Below are 16,798 nucleotides of genomic sequence, written 5' to 3' on the forward strand. Positions count from 1 at the left end.
AAACCGGTTCCGAATGACCGAATCTCAAAGAATTGTACATAAAGTAGGGGTTGAGTTTCCCGGGGGGTGCTATCAAGTATATAATTTTTCGTTACCGATCTTTTTGGAAAGCGGTATCAGAAGTTTGACGAATTTTTCGTGAAATAATTAATCGAATTTTAAAGAATTGTATTTAGAGAGAGAGAGAGAGAGAGAGAGAGAGAGAGAGAGAGAGAGAGAGAGGGAGGGAGAGAGAGGGAAAAGGAGGGAAAGGGAGAGAGAGGGGGGGAGAGAGAGAGAGGGAGAGGGAGAGAGAAGGAGAGAGAGAGAGAGGGAGGGAGAGGGAGAGAGAGGGGGAGAGAGAGAGAGAGAGAGAGAGAGGGAGGGAGAGGGAGGGAGAGGGAGAGAGAGGGAGAGGGAGAGAGAGGGAGAGAAAGGGAGAGGGAGAGAGAGGGAGAGGGAGAATGAATGAATGAATGACCTTTATTAGCTTCCTCAGCTATTTATACATACTACATATTTATACATACAACAGAACGTACTCTTTTAGCACACGTTTGAACATTTTTAGTTCTTCGCATCTTTTAATTTCGGCTGGCAGTGCGTTATACATTTTTACTCCTTCATAGAACATACTTTTTTGCGCATTTCTCGTCCTACGAAACCCTATTGCTATATCGCCGGTTTGTCTGGTTTGCCTATCAGTGTTCTTTCCCACTAATTCTAGACGGTCTTTTAATTGTTCCGGTAGCATGTTGTTCACCGCTTTAAAGATAAATGTACACACATTATAATATAGCCTCTGTCTTATGGACATAAACTGCAGTGCTTGCAGCATATGCTCCACTTTGGTATATCTATTGCATTGCAGTATGACTCTCATAGCTCGATTTTGCGCTTTTTGCAGCCTGGTTAGCTCCGTTTCACTCATGTCAATTAATAACGTTGCACAATACTCAAAATGAGGAGCTATGATTGCCTTATATATCGTGCATCTGGTATAAGCCGATATGTAACTACCTATTCTATTAAGAAAACTCGTTTTTTTTCCTATTTTCTTTAGCATATAATCACAGTGATCTCTAAATCTAAGCCTATCGTCAATCATTATACCTAGGTATTTCATTATTTCGACACGCTCTATCTCAGTTCCATCTAAGCATGTCAACATAATATTACCTCTTAGCTCTTTTCTTACACTTCTAATTATCATATATTTCGTTTTCCCTGCATTCATTTTTAACTTATTTATATTCATCCACTTTTCTATTATAGCAAACATCGAATTCATTTTCCTTTCTAGTTCTGCGCTACTTTCTCCCTCTACATATATTAAAGTATCATCGGCAAACATTTTTATCTTACACCCTTCTGGACAGACTTTGATTATATCATTTATGTAAAGTATAAATAACAAAGGCCCCAATACAGATCCCTGTGGAACTCCATATTCCGTTGCCATTAATTTTGACCATTTATTATTAAATCTCACCTTCTGAGTTCTATTCGTTAGATATGAATTAAACCATTCAAGAACCTTACCTCTGATTCCATATTGATATAATTTTCCTAGTAGTCTTTCCCTATCTACTGTTTCAAACGCTCGCTTCAGATCCATGAAAATTACCCCCACCATTCTCCCTTCACTAACTATCAGTTTCCATTCGTCAATAACAGTTTGTATCGCTGTTTCACATGAATAGTGTTTTCTAAAGCCCGATTGATGTTCAGTTATAATGCTATTATTTTCTAAATATATTTCAATTTGCTCTTTTACTACTAATTCTAACACTTTCTCAAATATAGGTAACACATTAATAGGCCTAAATTCACTCGCCTTCTTGGCTTTATCTACTTTTGGAATCGGTATTATTGTAGACGTTTTCCAACTTTCTGGACAGCAACCATCTCTCAGAGAGTTATTTATTATATCAACAAATTCCTCTTTTATTACGCAAAACGTTGCTTTTAATATATCGCTAGTTATTCCCTCTTCCGTACCTTTCTTTTGTGGCAGTCCCTTAACAATTTTCTCTAGCTGTTCTATCGTGATATTCTCAAAATTTTCCATAGTTTCCATATTTTCTATAGCATAATTAGTTCTTTTACCTGCGCCTGTAGACTTATCCTCGATTATAGATTTTATTATACTGTTAATACTCTGTATATAATATAAGTTAAACTTATCCGCTATATTGCACCTTGTTGTACTATAATCTATGTTATCTAATATTTCAAAATCTATATCTTCTATTTCTTTTGCATATACTGGCTCGCCTCTAATAATTTCTTTTAAAGTTTTCCACATAGTCGTAGGATTTTCCTTATTAAAATCTATCATATTTTCATAATATTCTTTCTTTTTCCTCCTAATTAATTTTACTACTGCATTTCTATTAACTTTAAATTGCAACCAGCTTTGTTCTGTATTGGCATACATTGCTTGCCTAAATGCCTCATCCCTCCTATCCGCAGCTTCTCTTATTTCATCTGAGAACCATTTTTTCCCTTCCCACACTTTCGGAATTCTAGATTTTCTCTTCGGTGCCATTATATCTAACGCGTCTACTATACTATTGACAAATTTTTCTGCTCTCTCACTCACACCCATACATACATACTGCCAACCCTGACTTTCCTGTAATTTATTTTTTACTAACATAACAAATTCTTCTTCATCAAACTCTTTGTAATTCCTAGCGCTAAATTCTCTATATTTACTTTCACTTTTATTCACACTCAACTCAACTTCCAGCCACGCATGGTCCGTAATTTTAGGTTCATGAATTACTTGCACTGTTTTATTATTATTAGCAAAGATTAGATCTATAATTGTTTGACTCTCTTTCGTGACTCTCGTCGGTTCGTTAACATACTGCTTCATACCCAGACTTAACATTGTCGTTTGCAGTTTCTTCGCATAAAACGAGTCCGTCCTAAGATCTATATTAAAATCTCCTATTACCATGCATTCTCCCTTTATTATTAACTCCTCTACTATATCCTCGAAAAATCTTATAAAATCCCCGTGCGATGCGCTTGGTGAGTGATATATTACCACTATCACTCCTTTATATAATTTATCTTTTACTTCTACCGCGACACACCAACAATTCGATTCTAATTTTCTTACTAACACTGTCTCGTAAGCAATATCATTCCTTACATATAGAACAACGCCTCCTGTATTTCTATTCTCAGCATTACATCTAGTTATACTATAACCAGAAACGTTCACTTCACTGTCTTCAATATCCTCAGTCAATCTGGTCTCCGAAAATGCTAAGAACGCAGGATTTATTTTCTTCATAATCCGATGTTGAATCTCATCCTTATGCGCTATCAAGCTCTGCGCATTTGTATACAGTAAAGTTTCTTCTTTCTTCTGTCGTTGTTATTCCTCTTCCCAGCCTGCTCTCCTCTTCTCTTCCTGTAACGCCCTTATAAAGGTCGGACATTCCCGGCTAATAGCTTCATGGTCGTCATTTATCTTCAAATTGTATGTTCGATTTTTGAACATACAGTTCACACACTTTTTCTCCGTCGCTGTACAAACACGCGAGTTATGATTCCCCGCGCATTTGCAGCATGTTTCTTCTCTCTTACAATTTTTCGCGATATGAAAATATCCCCAGCACTTGAAACATCTTTTGACACTGATGTGATCAAATGCAGGACACCTTTTCCATCCTACATTTAGTTTTGCTTTCTGCAATATCATCTCATGTGTTTCTTCATCTACTTCCACTATTATTGATCCTTCTTCATTTCCTCTTCTTTGATCATTCTTTACTTTGACCATTCTCTTCACAATTCGCATATTTACTGTATCTATTTTACTTAGAGAGAGGGAGAGGGGAGAGAGAGAGAGAGAGAGAGAGAGAGAGGGGAGGAAGAGAGGGAGGGAGAGGGAGAGAGAGGGAGAGAAAGGGAGAGGGAGAGGGAGAGGAAGAGGGAGAGGGAGAGGGAGAGGGAGAGGGAGAGGGAGAGGGAGAGGGAGAGGGAGAGGGAGAGGGAGAGGGAGAGGGGAGAGGAGAGGGAGAGGGAGAGGGAGAGAGGGAGAGGGAGAGGAGAGCGAGAGAGGGAGAGGGAGAGGGAGGAGGAGAGAGGAGAGGGAGAGGAGAGAGGAGAGAAGGAGAGACGAGAGAGAGAGACGAGAGAGAGAGAGCGAAAGAGAGAGGGAGACGGAGAGAGAGAGAGAGAGAGAGAGAGAGAGAGAGAGAGAGAGAGAGCGAGAGAGAGAGAGAGAGAGAGAGAGAGAGAGAGAGAGAGAGAGACTATTTGCGTGTCTGATTACATATGTCCTCCGGGGCGAAGCCCGGGTAACCAGCTAGTAAATACATAAAATTGTAAAAAAGATTGAGAACTTGTGGAAAAGCAAAGCGTCATGGACATGGTTTACATTACAAATAAATATAAAACGTCGGTCAACAGATAAAAATAAAAATTCAAAAAATATAAATCAACTATAATAAATATATAAAATTGTAAAAAAGATTGAGAACTTGTGGAAAAGCAAAACGTCATGGACATGGTTTACAGTTTATCCAAGATAGAAACATATGCATGGTGCAAAAACTGTATCGACCTGAGAGTTCAAACAGTTCTTTTGCAATTTAATATACAGCATCTCTGATACCAATCGCTTCGATAAAAACCTTTCCTTATCCAGAATTTCGACGTTATCCCAGTCAAAGTCGTGATTGAAATCTAATCTATGTTCGGTAATGACGGAAAGATTTGTCGTGTTTCTACGGATATGATTACGGTGTTCAGTAATTCTCGTTTTAAGTTGCCTCAAAGTCTGGCCCACGTAAGTCGCGTCACAATTTTTACATGAGATTCTGTACACGACGTTTTTGTGTGATTGAGTAGGAAGAATATTCTTCTGGACTTTGATATAATTATTTAATTTATTCAAGCTATAAAATAACAGGTTGACATTCAGATCCGTAATCACGCTTTTAAATTTCTCCGATATATATGGAACATAAGGTACGGTGAACCAATGGCCACGGCTTTCTTCGTTAGTAGGTGGAGGTTCATTCTGTATACGTGTACATTTATAAAGTAAAGATTTTATTCTTGTATTAATAGTGTCGATTTATATTTTTTGAATTTTTATTTTTATCTGTTGACCGACGTTTTATATTTATTTGTAATGTAAACCATGTCCATGACGCTTTGCTTTTCCACAAGTTCTCAATCTTTTTTACAATTTTATGTATTTATTACCGCTGATTTATATTTTTTGAATTTTTATTTTTATCTGTTGACCGACGTTTTATATTTATTTGTACAAATTTGACTTTATACATCCCTAACTATATACCTTTGTATTTATCGTCGACTACCGTATATTATTTATTACTTTATGACCTACACGTTGTCAAGTTTGTTATAAGACGTTTATCTGCGTGCGTTTACCGAATCAGTCTTTCGTTGTGCGTCGCGTCGATGGGATCTCGTCTTACAGATCGCTCTGCACAGATCATTCTCTTTGCCTTATTTTCTTATTATTCGGTTTGACTGCGATGTATTTTTTCTCCAGACTAACTGGTGAGTTTTTCTAGAATTTTAATTTAAGACAAGGATGTAACTCTTAATTACGTTACAGATTTGGACCTTTTAGTCTCACTAAGTTTCTGTCAAATTGAAACAGTAAACTCACCATGTTAAGGGAGAATATATATTTTTGATATTAATATTATACCACTGAGGATGGCTCGGACAGGAGCCGGAACGTTTGGAATTTTGTAATTCGAGGAATAAATCACATTTATATCTGAACGCACCGTGATTCGCGTTGTGACCCTTACAGCCCTTTCTACTTATATTTTTATTTCGAGGGTCTTTATATCATACTTATTAAATACATGTTTCAGTTTTTTAAATTGGCACTGCGTGCCAATATGGACTTTGTCGGACTTAAAACGCAATTATGTAAACTGAAACTAAAAATAATATATTTTATATTAATTTGATATTGTCAAGTAAAATAATATACTATTAGAAGAATATTTATAACAGTTATACAAATTTATATGGATAGATCCATTATAGAGTATATATTCATATATGATTATCTTTAACCTTATAAATATACTTTTACATAATCACACATGATAATATACTAGTATATAAAACCATATATGACTATATAAAATTATATTTAAAGAGATTTAGCCATATAATATTGTTCAAGATTATATTTCCATTTCTTAGGTATTCGTATATCCGATTCGAAATTTTATTACTCTTTTTAAACTGAATTTGTTTCTTAAGAATTTTTGAAAAATTATATATTTGCGCTCGTTATGACACATGTAGACTATATTATGTATTACACGGTTACACTTGAGTGTTAACCTATGTAGGTTAGTGACGCGCTTTAAAAGTATTTAAGTGTTTAAAGCGCGTCAACTAACCTATATATGCACCTATATATGCTATATTTTCCAAACTTTTTTTGTTAATAACTTTTTAACGAATAGCGAGCGACGGCTAAAACCTTCTGAAGGTCATTCAGAAAGGGATGGCCTTCATATAATGTACTAGCTGTAGTTGATCATAATGGGAGGTAATAATTTCTTATGTTTGTCTTAGGGCCATGGCACACAAAAACTTAAGCAGTAAGCACATTGACCAATCGCAATATCGAGATTTCACGCAAACTTAAGATAGCTATTAGTCAATTTGCTTACTGCTTAAGTTTTTCTATGTGCTAAGGCACTTATTTATTTTATTATTTTCAACTACTTTTATAGATTTAGAAATATTGTGGTAAAACATCCTGGAAGTTCTCATGATGCTGCTGTTTTTAAGGAGAGTACTCTTTATAAGGAGGCTAACGCAATAATACCTAAGGTAAATAATATAGGAAACAAAAATTTTCAAATAATAGAAAAAAATAGAAAATTAAACTATTATTAATACTAAAATATTGTGCTATTCAGGAAATTCGCAACATTAATGGAATGGAAGTACCCTTGATGATTGTTGGAGATCCTGCTTATCCGTTACTCCCATGGCTTTTAAAAGGGTATTCTGGTTCATTATCACCAGAGGAGGAATCCTTTAACGTATATTTAAGTTCTGCTCGAGTGTCTATCGAAATGGCGTTTGGTAGATTAAAAGCAAGGTGGAGAATCCTGCATAAAATTGAATGTGACCATACATTTGCACCAGAAATAATTGTAACTTGTTGCATATTGCATAATTTTGTTGAAAGTAAAAAAGAGAGATTTTTTACGCATTGGTTACAAGAAATTGAACAATTAGAACTGTTAACACCGCAACCAAGATGTGCAACTAATTGTCAAAGAGATTCAATACAAGGTAGTGAATTACGAGACCATTTAAAACAATACTTAGCACAGAATTTTCCATTGCGACAAACATTGATACGACCATAAGAAGCGTTTGATACTTATACAGACAATGCTTTAATATGATAATTAAAATACATTTGTAAAATTTTATGCTTTAATTGCACACTATGTAATTATACATATATTAATTACATTTTTGTAATCGACTAACATTTATAAAATTAAAGAAATAAAATAAGAAATATAATTATTAATTAAACAATTAAAGTATTATAAGTATTCTTTAAGTATTCTATAATATGTATGTGCTAAAATAAACTTTGAAAAACAAACGTAATGTAAAAAAATACATCTCTGCTTTCAACCTATTTATAAAATATATAAATATTAATAGGCAAGAGAGAATTTCTTTGAAAAATAACTTTTACTTTGGTAAACTTTGATTAAGAGTACTATTTATCGACATATTGTAATATATTACGGTGTTTTTGGTAAATTTTCTTTGTTAGGAGTTTCAGTCGTCTTTGTTGTTGTTTTTTTCGAAATGTTCACCAATGAAGGATTTGCTTGTTTCATCTGAAATCGTAAAAAATTTATTTTTTCTTTAAATGAAAATATATCCATTAATATATATATTTATTGTTAACTTCCACATAGCCAAGAAGTGGACTTGGTTTACAAATAACCTTAATCATTCATCCTTCCATTCATACTACTATCCTAACTTACAAGTAACTATTGCACATATTGATACACATTGACCTTCTATGTTTTAATTCAACCTTCTTTTTCGCTCTTTTTTCTCTAACGCTGACCGTTCTCTATATAATCTTAACAATATCTTCTCTTTGATGCTGCCCATTTCATCATTCCAAAGCCTCTCTAATCTTTCTTTATTATTCTTACCTAATTCTATAAACCAATTTTTTATCTCTTCGCATTCTGATACATAATGATTCGTGTTATCCCTACCTTGTTTACAAAACATACAAATATACCTCTCTCCTCTTTTAACCAATACATATTCGCGTCCTCCAAATTACCACATCTTAAGTTTACCAGTGCTCTAATAATTTCTCCTTTATCATATTTATCCATATATTCCTTCCTCAAATATTTAGGGCCACCTGTTTCTCTACTTAAATTCTTATATTTCTTATTATACCTAGAATTTAAAATACTACTTTCCTCAATTTGTCTTTGTACATCTTCATCTCTTTTACTCATTTCCTTAACTAAATCTCTTCCCTCCCTTCTTAAAGCATCCACAGCCATAGTACTCCAACCATTCCTATTAAAATATTTTGATCTTTCTCTACCATATCTATCTTTCCAATCATTTCCTTCTTTATCTAACCAGCACATTTTAATCCATCTATTATCATCAGCTGCTCTAATTTTCTCTTCATATCTCATAGCCCTTATCCCCCACCCTATTCTTAATTTCTTTAATCCCAACTTCCTTGACATCATATATCTTGGGGTACAAAATTTCAAATTAAAAATCCATCTAACGTAGTCCAACATAATTTTTTCTAATTCCTTTCTTTCCTCCCATCCCCATATTTCTACACCATACGAAATCACACTTTGAACCAAATATTTAAACAACATCCACCTTCTACAAAAATCGTTTCTACAAATTCTTTCCCCCAAACCCCACACCTTATTTACCGCAATCCTCCCTTTTCTGCATAAATCTTTTACATGTTCTGCATATTTTCCATTCCTGCTGAACACAAATCCCAAATATTTAAACTGCTTAACTTCTTCAATTTTTTTATTATCCCATTTTTACCTTTCAAATTTTTCCCTACTTTTTTTATTGAACACCATTGTGCGCGAATGGTCGAAGGAGTCGCGGGAAGGAAGGAATTAAGATTCGTAGAAAGGCTTCTGTTGTGAAATGTCTATAATACAAGAATGTACATTATATACAAGTATTTAATACACGCGAACGACGGCTATTCCCGCGCGTGAAAATAAGAACTCGATGATCGTAAGCAACGGATATGCGAGTGACTTTACTTTAACACGCTCGCTCCGAGAAACTTTCGTCGATTGCGGGCTCGCGCGCGAAGGTCCGGAGTTTTATTCCCACGACTTCCGAATTCTCTCGAATCCTCCGGACCCCCGGTAACGAGCCGAAAATTCAGCTGAGCCAATCCTGCTCGGCATCTCGAGAAATTAGTATTGACGCACGTCACGCTGAACTCGAGGCCGGCCACCGATCAGCTGTTTTGAAATATTATTTGCTCGCTTTGTCCCGGGGTATGCCTCGCGCACCGAGTCCTCGAGACAAAGGAGCGAGTAAATATAGGCCACAGTGGAACTCTGTTTTTCTGCCCTTCAAGTGTATACTAGGAAAGATACAGATATTTCTGCGAATTTGGTCGACTTTACTCTGAAAAGCAGAAAAACCGAAATTATTTCGAAATAGCGATTTTCTTAGATTCGTGGTGTAGATTCGCCGACGCTGGTTTTTGTTCGATCGCGAACAACCATCATCTTAGTCTTTTCGGTACACAATACCATTTTCCTTTTCCTAAGAAATCTTTTAATTGTATCCATCATATCTAACATCGCAACCCTATTTTTAGCTAAAAATACCATATCGTCCGCATATTCTAACGACCATACTCTATCATTTCCTAGTTTAACTCCGCCGATTCCTCTATCCTTCAATACATTCCTAATGTCCGCCATAAACAAGTTGAATAAAAGTGGACTCAGAACATAGTCTTGCCTCACGCCTTTCGTAACCCTGAATTCTTCTGTTAATCCATCCTTCGTTCTAACTGCAACTTCCGTAGTTTCATAAATTTCTTCCATCTTCTTTACAAGCTCCTCTTCAATTCCCATCTTCCTAAGAATCTTCCACAGCTGACCTCTGTCTACATTATCAAAAGCCGCCTTCAAGTCAACAAAGAACGCATAGACCTTGTCCTTCTTTCCAACCCTATCCTCCCTCTGTGTTAGATGATCCAATACAAAAATGTTATCCAACGTTGAACGTCCTTTCCTAAATCCCGCTTGACTCTCCGGCAGCAAACCTTTCTGTACCACAATCTTCTCCAACCTTCTTCTGATTATCTCCGCATATATTTTATAGGCTGAGCACAGGAGAGAGATTCCCCTGTAGTTTCCAACCTTATTTACCTCTCCTCTCTTGTATAGAGGGACTATAATTGAAGTTCTCCAATCCTTAGGAATATATCCCTCACTCCAGACTTGATTAAGTACCTCCATCAGCCCTTTCCTTACTGAGCTGCCTCCATACAACCATGCCTCCATCGGGATACTGTCTACACCTACCGCTTTGTTCTTTTTCATCCCTCTAACCGCTTCTGCAACCTCCCCTTCCTCCAGATGTGTTCCTACAAGCTCATCTTGTACTGCTCCTACCTCGTTATGACTTCCATCTTCCTTGTTAGCCCGCTTCTCATCCGTGCCGCCTAATAGCTCCTTAAAGTACTCTTTCCACTCCACACAGCTAATGTTATTATCTTACCAGACTTTCTTCTTCCTCTTTCTGTTTATAAATCTCCAAACTTCTGCACCGTGCCTTAAGTTCTTTAATTCCTCTTCTTCCTCTTCTCTCTTCTTCTTCCTTTTTTGTTCATATAACGCCTTCATATTACCTTTCTCTTCAATGTACCTTCCTCTAGTTGACTTTCCCTTCCTCCATTTTATATATGTTCTCTTTACATCCCTTTTCTTCCTCGTGCATTCTCTGTCCCACCAGTCCCTGGAACCAATTTTCCACCTTTTAACCTTTATCTCCTTCTTTATCATAGACTCCTGGACTAGCTCCTTCAATTTGCTCCACTTTTCCTCAATTGATCTTCCCTGTTGCCAGTCATCCCATTCGAGATCATCTGTCTTTGCCTTGTAACACCTTATAGCCTCCTTATCCCAACATGTTTTCCATCTTCTTTCAGTGTTCTCATCCTCTACATCTACCCACTCTACGTCTTCTCCATTCCTTCTGCTGCTATCTTCCATTACCGCAATTATAGGCATGTGGTCCGAGTCCACCCTCGCATCTACAATAAATTCTTTAACGCAATTATACAATTCTTCGCAGACAATCACATAATCAATTACCGAGTTACCTCTCGCGCTTACAAATGTATATTCCCCTTCCCAGTCGCCTTTAGTCATACTATTCAAGATGTACCATCTCTTATTTTGTACCCACTCCACCACATTCCTGCCTCCATTACTAATAGTTTTATCCTTGCTTTTCCTTTCCAAACCTCCTTCCTCTTCTTCTCCGCCCCCTAACTCACCAATTCTAATATTAAAATCCCCACCAATAAATGTGCGTTCTCTATCTTTATTTTCCAACCACTTATCCAAAATCTCTTCCATACTGCTCCAACCTTCCGTATTGTATACCGATATTATATTTATTAATTCCCCTCCCTCAGTTATTTCAGACAAAATAAAACCTTCCTCCCTTGACTTAATCAGCTCCATCCTATCCACCCTCCAGTTTTTCTTTATACCTACTAGCATCCCACCTTTAGCCCTCCCTTTCTTTTTTAATCTAGTAGCGTAAACACAATCCCATATGTGAGAGTTGGGTAACCAGCCTTTTATAATTTCCCATTTTTTCTTGTCAATCCAAGTTTCACTCAAACTCACAAAATCATAAACTTTGATGTAATTCCAAAAGTCTCTATCTTATCTTTACTATCTAAACCTGCCACGTTCCAAAGTATAATTTTCTTACCTATTTCCTGTAACCCTCCCTTATTTCCGTTCTTCTCCACTCCTTGGCTTATACAAAACTCTGCTCTTCGCTTCCATCAATATTAGCCTCATCTTGCATCCCTTTTTCGGCTATTTTTTCCCCATATCCTTTTCAATCTCTGCCCACGACTTCCAAATACCTTTTATTCTAACCCTCGCATAGCCCACCTTTACATCCTCACCTTTACTTCTTTTCTCCTTAGCCCACTTATACATTTCTTCCTGTACCTTTCTTTCTTTCCATGTCAGATCATTTTCAATAAAAACGTTCCCTCCCTTCAATTTATATTTATTTCTCATTACCTCCCTTTTATTCTCATACTTTAGTTTTACAATAAGAACCGCACCACTTTTCCTGACATTACTGACCAAGCATTTCACACCTAGCTTTTCTAATAAAAAGTTTTGCACCCATACCTTCCAGTCTGCTATTTCGTTATCCAACCTCAATCCTTTTATTACTACATTATTCCTCCTATCCTCTTTTTCCTTATCTTTTATCCATCTCTTCAATTTACCTACCTCACGATAACTTAACCTATTCTCGCTCATAAAGGAGCCTACACAACTACCCCCTCTTAAACTTCTAAGCTCTCTGCCTTCACTTTCCCCGTTTGAATCTATCTCTTTATTTATATCCATCCCTTTTTCATTACGCTCCAGCCAACCAATCCACCTATTTTCCAAAACTATTAACTTACGTTCTATCTCCTTTAGCCTCTCCTCCAATCCTTCCTCTCTTCTTTTACATTCTTTTTTATATTGTTCAAAATTTTCCTTCACTTCCTCTATTTTACTCACACACTTCGAAATCCGCTCATTAGATTGTTCCCTGACCTCATTAATTTCCTTTCTCAGCATACTTATATTAATTTTCTCATCCGCCTCTTCTTTAAACGTAACTCTTTTGCCTGCCTCCGTTACCAGCTTCCTCTGTTTACCATCGGCCGTACCGTCGGGATTGCGCGGCCTTCCTATCTTACCTACTTTCCCGACATTTCCCGCGCCCGGTGAGCCTCTCGACGCCATAACCTGTACAAAACCGCTTGCCAAAAACAAGCCAAAATCTAAACTTTTACGTCCTACCATACAACGCCTTCACTCACACCGCTTCTCACGCCTCTCCTCTTACTCTCAAACGCTACTATACTACGCACTTTACTCTAAAACTCTCTCAATACGATCTAATATCACAGCGTCAATTACACACGACCATACACTCACACGCCCACTAACCAAGTCCAATATATCCATTAATATAAATAAATATCAATTAAACTCACAGGAATCAGTTTTAAGGGGGTATAATTATGTGATAATATTGGCATTTGTGGCCTTAGAAAGAATACTCTGCGAAAATGTTTGCATAATAAGATTCGTCTGTTCTTGTTGAAAATTTCGTTCTTTCTCCATTTCTCTTTCTTCCCATTCTCGTTGTTTCGCCATTTCTTCTTGAATTAATTCTTTTTGCATTTGATCTTGTCGTTCCAACATGGTATTTAACATTTCCTTTTGTGATTCTAACCACTTCTCTGTATAATTTTCTAAAGTTGTCTGATAACTTTTTCTTCCTGTACGTATAATAAAAGTATAAATTATTTATTGATAAATAACAAAATATTTGTTAATTTTTTCAACTAAAATAAAAATCATGTTTTATAGTTTCTTACCGCCACATTTTTGTTTTTTCTTCTTGGGTACTTCATCATTCTCTTCTTCTTTTTCAACTACATTACGATTATTATTAACTGTTTCATTATCAAATGATGCTTCTTCAGATGTTTCATTGTTTTCTATAAAATATAAAAATGTTATTTATCTTTTATAGCATTCAAGTATAAGTTTCTTTTTCTAATTTTATTAAATATAAATTTTTTTAATTACACAAAAATACTCTCATCAAAAGTACATCATTAATCACACATTCAAAATATCAAAAATAATTTTGCAAACTTACCATTAACTGCAGAAGCTGTATCAACACTGTTAGCTGTATCAATTCCTGAACAGCTCGAACTGGCTTCTGCAGTTGGTCTACAACCATACAATATTTCTAATTCATTGTAAAAGGCACATCGTGATGTTGCAGCTCCACTAACACTATTGTCTCTTCGACATTTAAAATAAACTAGTTTTAAATTTTTCAATTTTAGTCTCATCTGGTCCGCTGACTTTTTATAACCGTGCTTTTACATTTCTGGCTCAAGCATTTTAAATATTTCAATATGTTTGTATCTTTTGGCATCTATGATTGCTAATATTTGTTTATTAATGCATAATTGCAAAAACACTGTTGTTTCTGGTTCCCCCCAATTTAATCCTTTTTTACTTGACATTGTATGTAGTATTTTCAGTACTACGTAAGTTGAATACTGCCGGTCGGGAAACATAACCTAAACAGCTTATAATACGTACACCTCGGAGTTCGGCTCGAGCCGTGATACGAGTCGGACGTGTTAGTCGGTGCTATATCTCGCGGTACTTAACCTCCCGTAATCGGATAGAGACTCGTGTGTTGTGCTGTGGAGAGTCGATATTTCGGGTGGGCTCTGTTTAGATAAATCTTTATTCACTGCTCCCCCCTCGGAGGGGGAGGGCTCTGTCTGGTTAAAAAAGATAGCTTTCCTTATGGAATCGAGCGAGTCTGACGTCACGCGGCCGGTTTATGACGAGACCGTATCGGGCGAGAATATCCAATTAAGTTCAAATAAAAGACAAAAAACGTGTTTAGTCGACATAAGTGAGAAATCTTTCGAAACGTTTGCTTCAAACGCGACAACAGAGGGGAGCTGGCAAAAGGTGAAATACCGAGGACACGCCTCTTCCAAGAGGTTAAGAGAGGAAGAAATTTTAAGACGACGCAATATCGACACGGAGACCCATGGGTCCCGGAATGATATGGAGATGGAAATTAATGACGACGAGGATTCCCAGGATATAGATCAGGATCCTTATAAGCATAGTGATATTAGTGTTAACGCTCCCCCCGCTCCGCCCGATCATATAGGCTGTGATGAGAACGCCGGAGAATCACGTGTCCCTGGCGTGGCAATCAACAATGTACCTGATGCTCAAGCCATTGTAAAATATGTAAACACTACTGCCAGTATTATTAAGGAGGCATATGTTGTTAGTGGAAATATTCTAAAGGCTCGTGACCCCTCTGACAATGTATCAACGGAAAGTCGGAAATTCAATAGATATGAAGACGATTATAATGGTAAAGCTAGTATTATTTTGCGTCTCCCTCCGGATCAGACTACGACCAGAAGGGGTAAAAATCAGATTAAGATATGGATGATTTTGAATGAGCTTCGGATCTGCCCACTAACTGTCACTATGATTAGTCATTTTTCAGCGGAGGCCGAATTTAAAGATTTTAGAGATGCCAATTACGCACTCGATAGGATCGATGCTTTTGGAGCTCCAGTGAAGCTCAAGGCCAACTTGGAGCGACGTTTTTTCATTAGTAAAGGAGTCATCTCGGATTGGCCTTCGTCAATCCCGGAATTATGGTCGAGTATACAGGATAAATCTAAGATCCTGAGCATTGAGCGTATGTATCGCAGGAAGTGGGACCCGGTGAATAGTAAGACTTCGTTGGCAGCCACGGACAGTATCATCGTGACTTTTAATGATAAGAACATTCGCAATTTGACCGTTTTTGACAAAGGTATCGCCCTCAGGGTTCGACGATACGTTCCTCAGGTACGTCAATGCTTCAATTGTTTTAGATTTGGTCACACTAAATTAAATTGTAAAAGCGAAACACGCTGTATAATTTGCGGAGACAAAGCACATGGTCGTTGTGAGAGGGAACAACGCTGTTATAACTGCGGGGGAAAACATAAGTCCACTTTTAAAGGCTGCCCCCAGTATGATAAATCTAAAAACATTAACATTGTTATGGCCCATAGAAATATTTCATTCCATAGTGCAAGACAGATTGTGGAGGGAGTGACGCCAGATTCTCCACAGGAATATCAAAATAAGCTTATTGATCCAGCATCCTGGCCGGATCTCTCTTTATCGGCTGGACCCAGTTCTTACTCTGAGGCCCTACGAGCGGAGCCACGAGCCCCGAGTGGGCCTGCTATCTCAACACAGAGAGACAAAAGGGATCATCCCCCACTTTATTCAATGAAGGACAAACGGAGAACAACTTATGAAGCTCCGCGAAATTTCTATAAATCTTTTGACCTCCGCACCGGCGAAATCACCAGGGAGAAGAAAGGTATTATGTTCTCAGCGAGTCGCCGGGTGGGGAGTGAGATCCCTTCCAAGGACAACCATACGAGAATGGAACACCAGGAGGATCAACGAATCACGGAAACCATCGAGAGCATTTTGTTGCTTCTTCAGAGGGTGCCGGGAGCTCGGATTAAGCTGATTCGCGCCCTGGCCCTGTCGGGGACGCAGGATGGACAGGAAGGGGGTTTACCCCAGCATTTAGATAATACACAAAGTTATGAGGAAATGGAAAATAGAGAATCTTTAAGGTATGGTAGGAACAAAGATAAATATCGCTCTAATTCGACTTAAAAATTCAAATTACTCCTTTGGAACTGCAGAGGTTATAAAAGTCATAAAAATGAATTATCAAAATTATCAATGGATTACGATATTATTGTACTTACAGAGACTCGGTGTTCTGGTCATAATTCGATATATTTTTCTGGATTTAGAACAATCCAGAGTAGGAACTTGCTTGGAAGTGGAGGGGGTTTCTA

At 37.1% G+C, this 16,798-nt stretch overlaps 1 long non-coding RNA gene across 2 annotated transcripts; it reads right to left on the reverse strand.

The window, feature by feature from the left end:
- Window positions 1–7,600: 7,600 nt before the first annotated feature.
- LOC139811584 (uncharacterized) lies at window positions 7,601–14,616 on the reverse strand. 2 transcript variants are annotated; one of them, XR_011731679.1, is made up of 5 exons: window positions 14,484–14,616; window positions 14,026–14,102; window positions 13,739–13,861; window positions 13,352–13,639; window positions 7,601–7,886 (listed from the first exon to the last, which is right to left on the reverse strand). It is a non-coding gene; the product is annotated as an uncharacterized lncRNA (long non-coding RNA). The 2 variants fall into 2 exon arrangements; XR_011731678.1 differs by lacking the exon at window positions 14,484–14,616 and having other exon boundaries at window positions 14,026–14,151.
- Window positions 14,617–16,798: the final 2,182 nt, after the last annotated feature.

The sequence above is a fragment of the Temnothorax longispinosus genome, chromosome 4 (assembly GCF_030848805.1).
Source record: "Temnothorax longispinosus isolate EJ_2023e chromosome 4, Tlon_JGU_v1, whole genome shotgun sequence".
In the NCBI taxonomy this organism is placed as follows: Eukaryota; Metazoa; Arthropoda; class Insecta; order Hymenoptera; family Formicidae; genus Temnothorax; species Temnothorax longispinosus.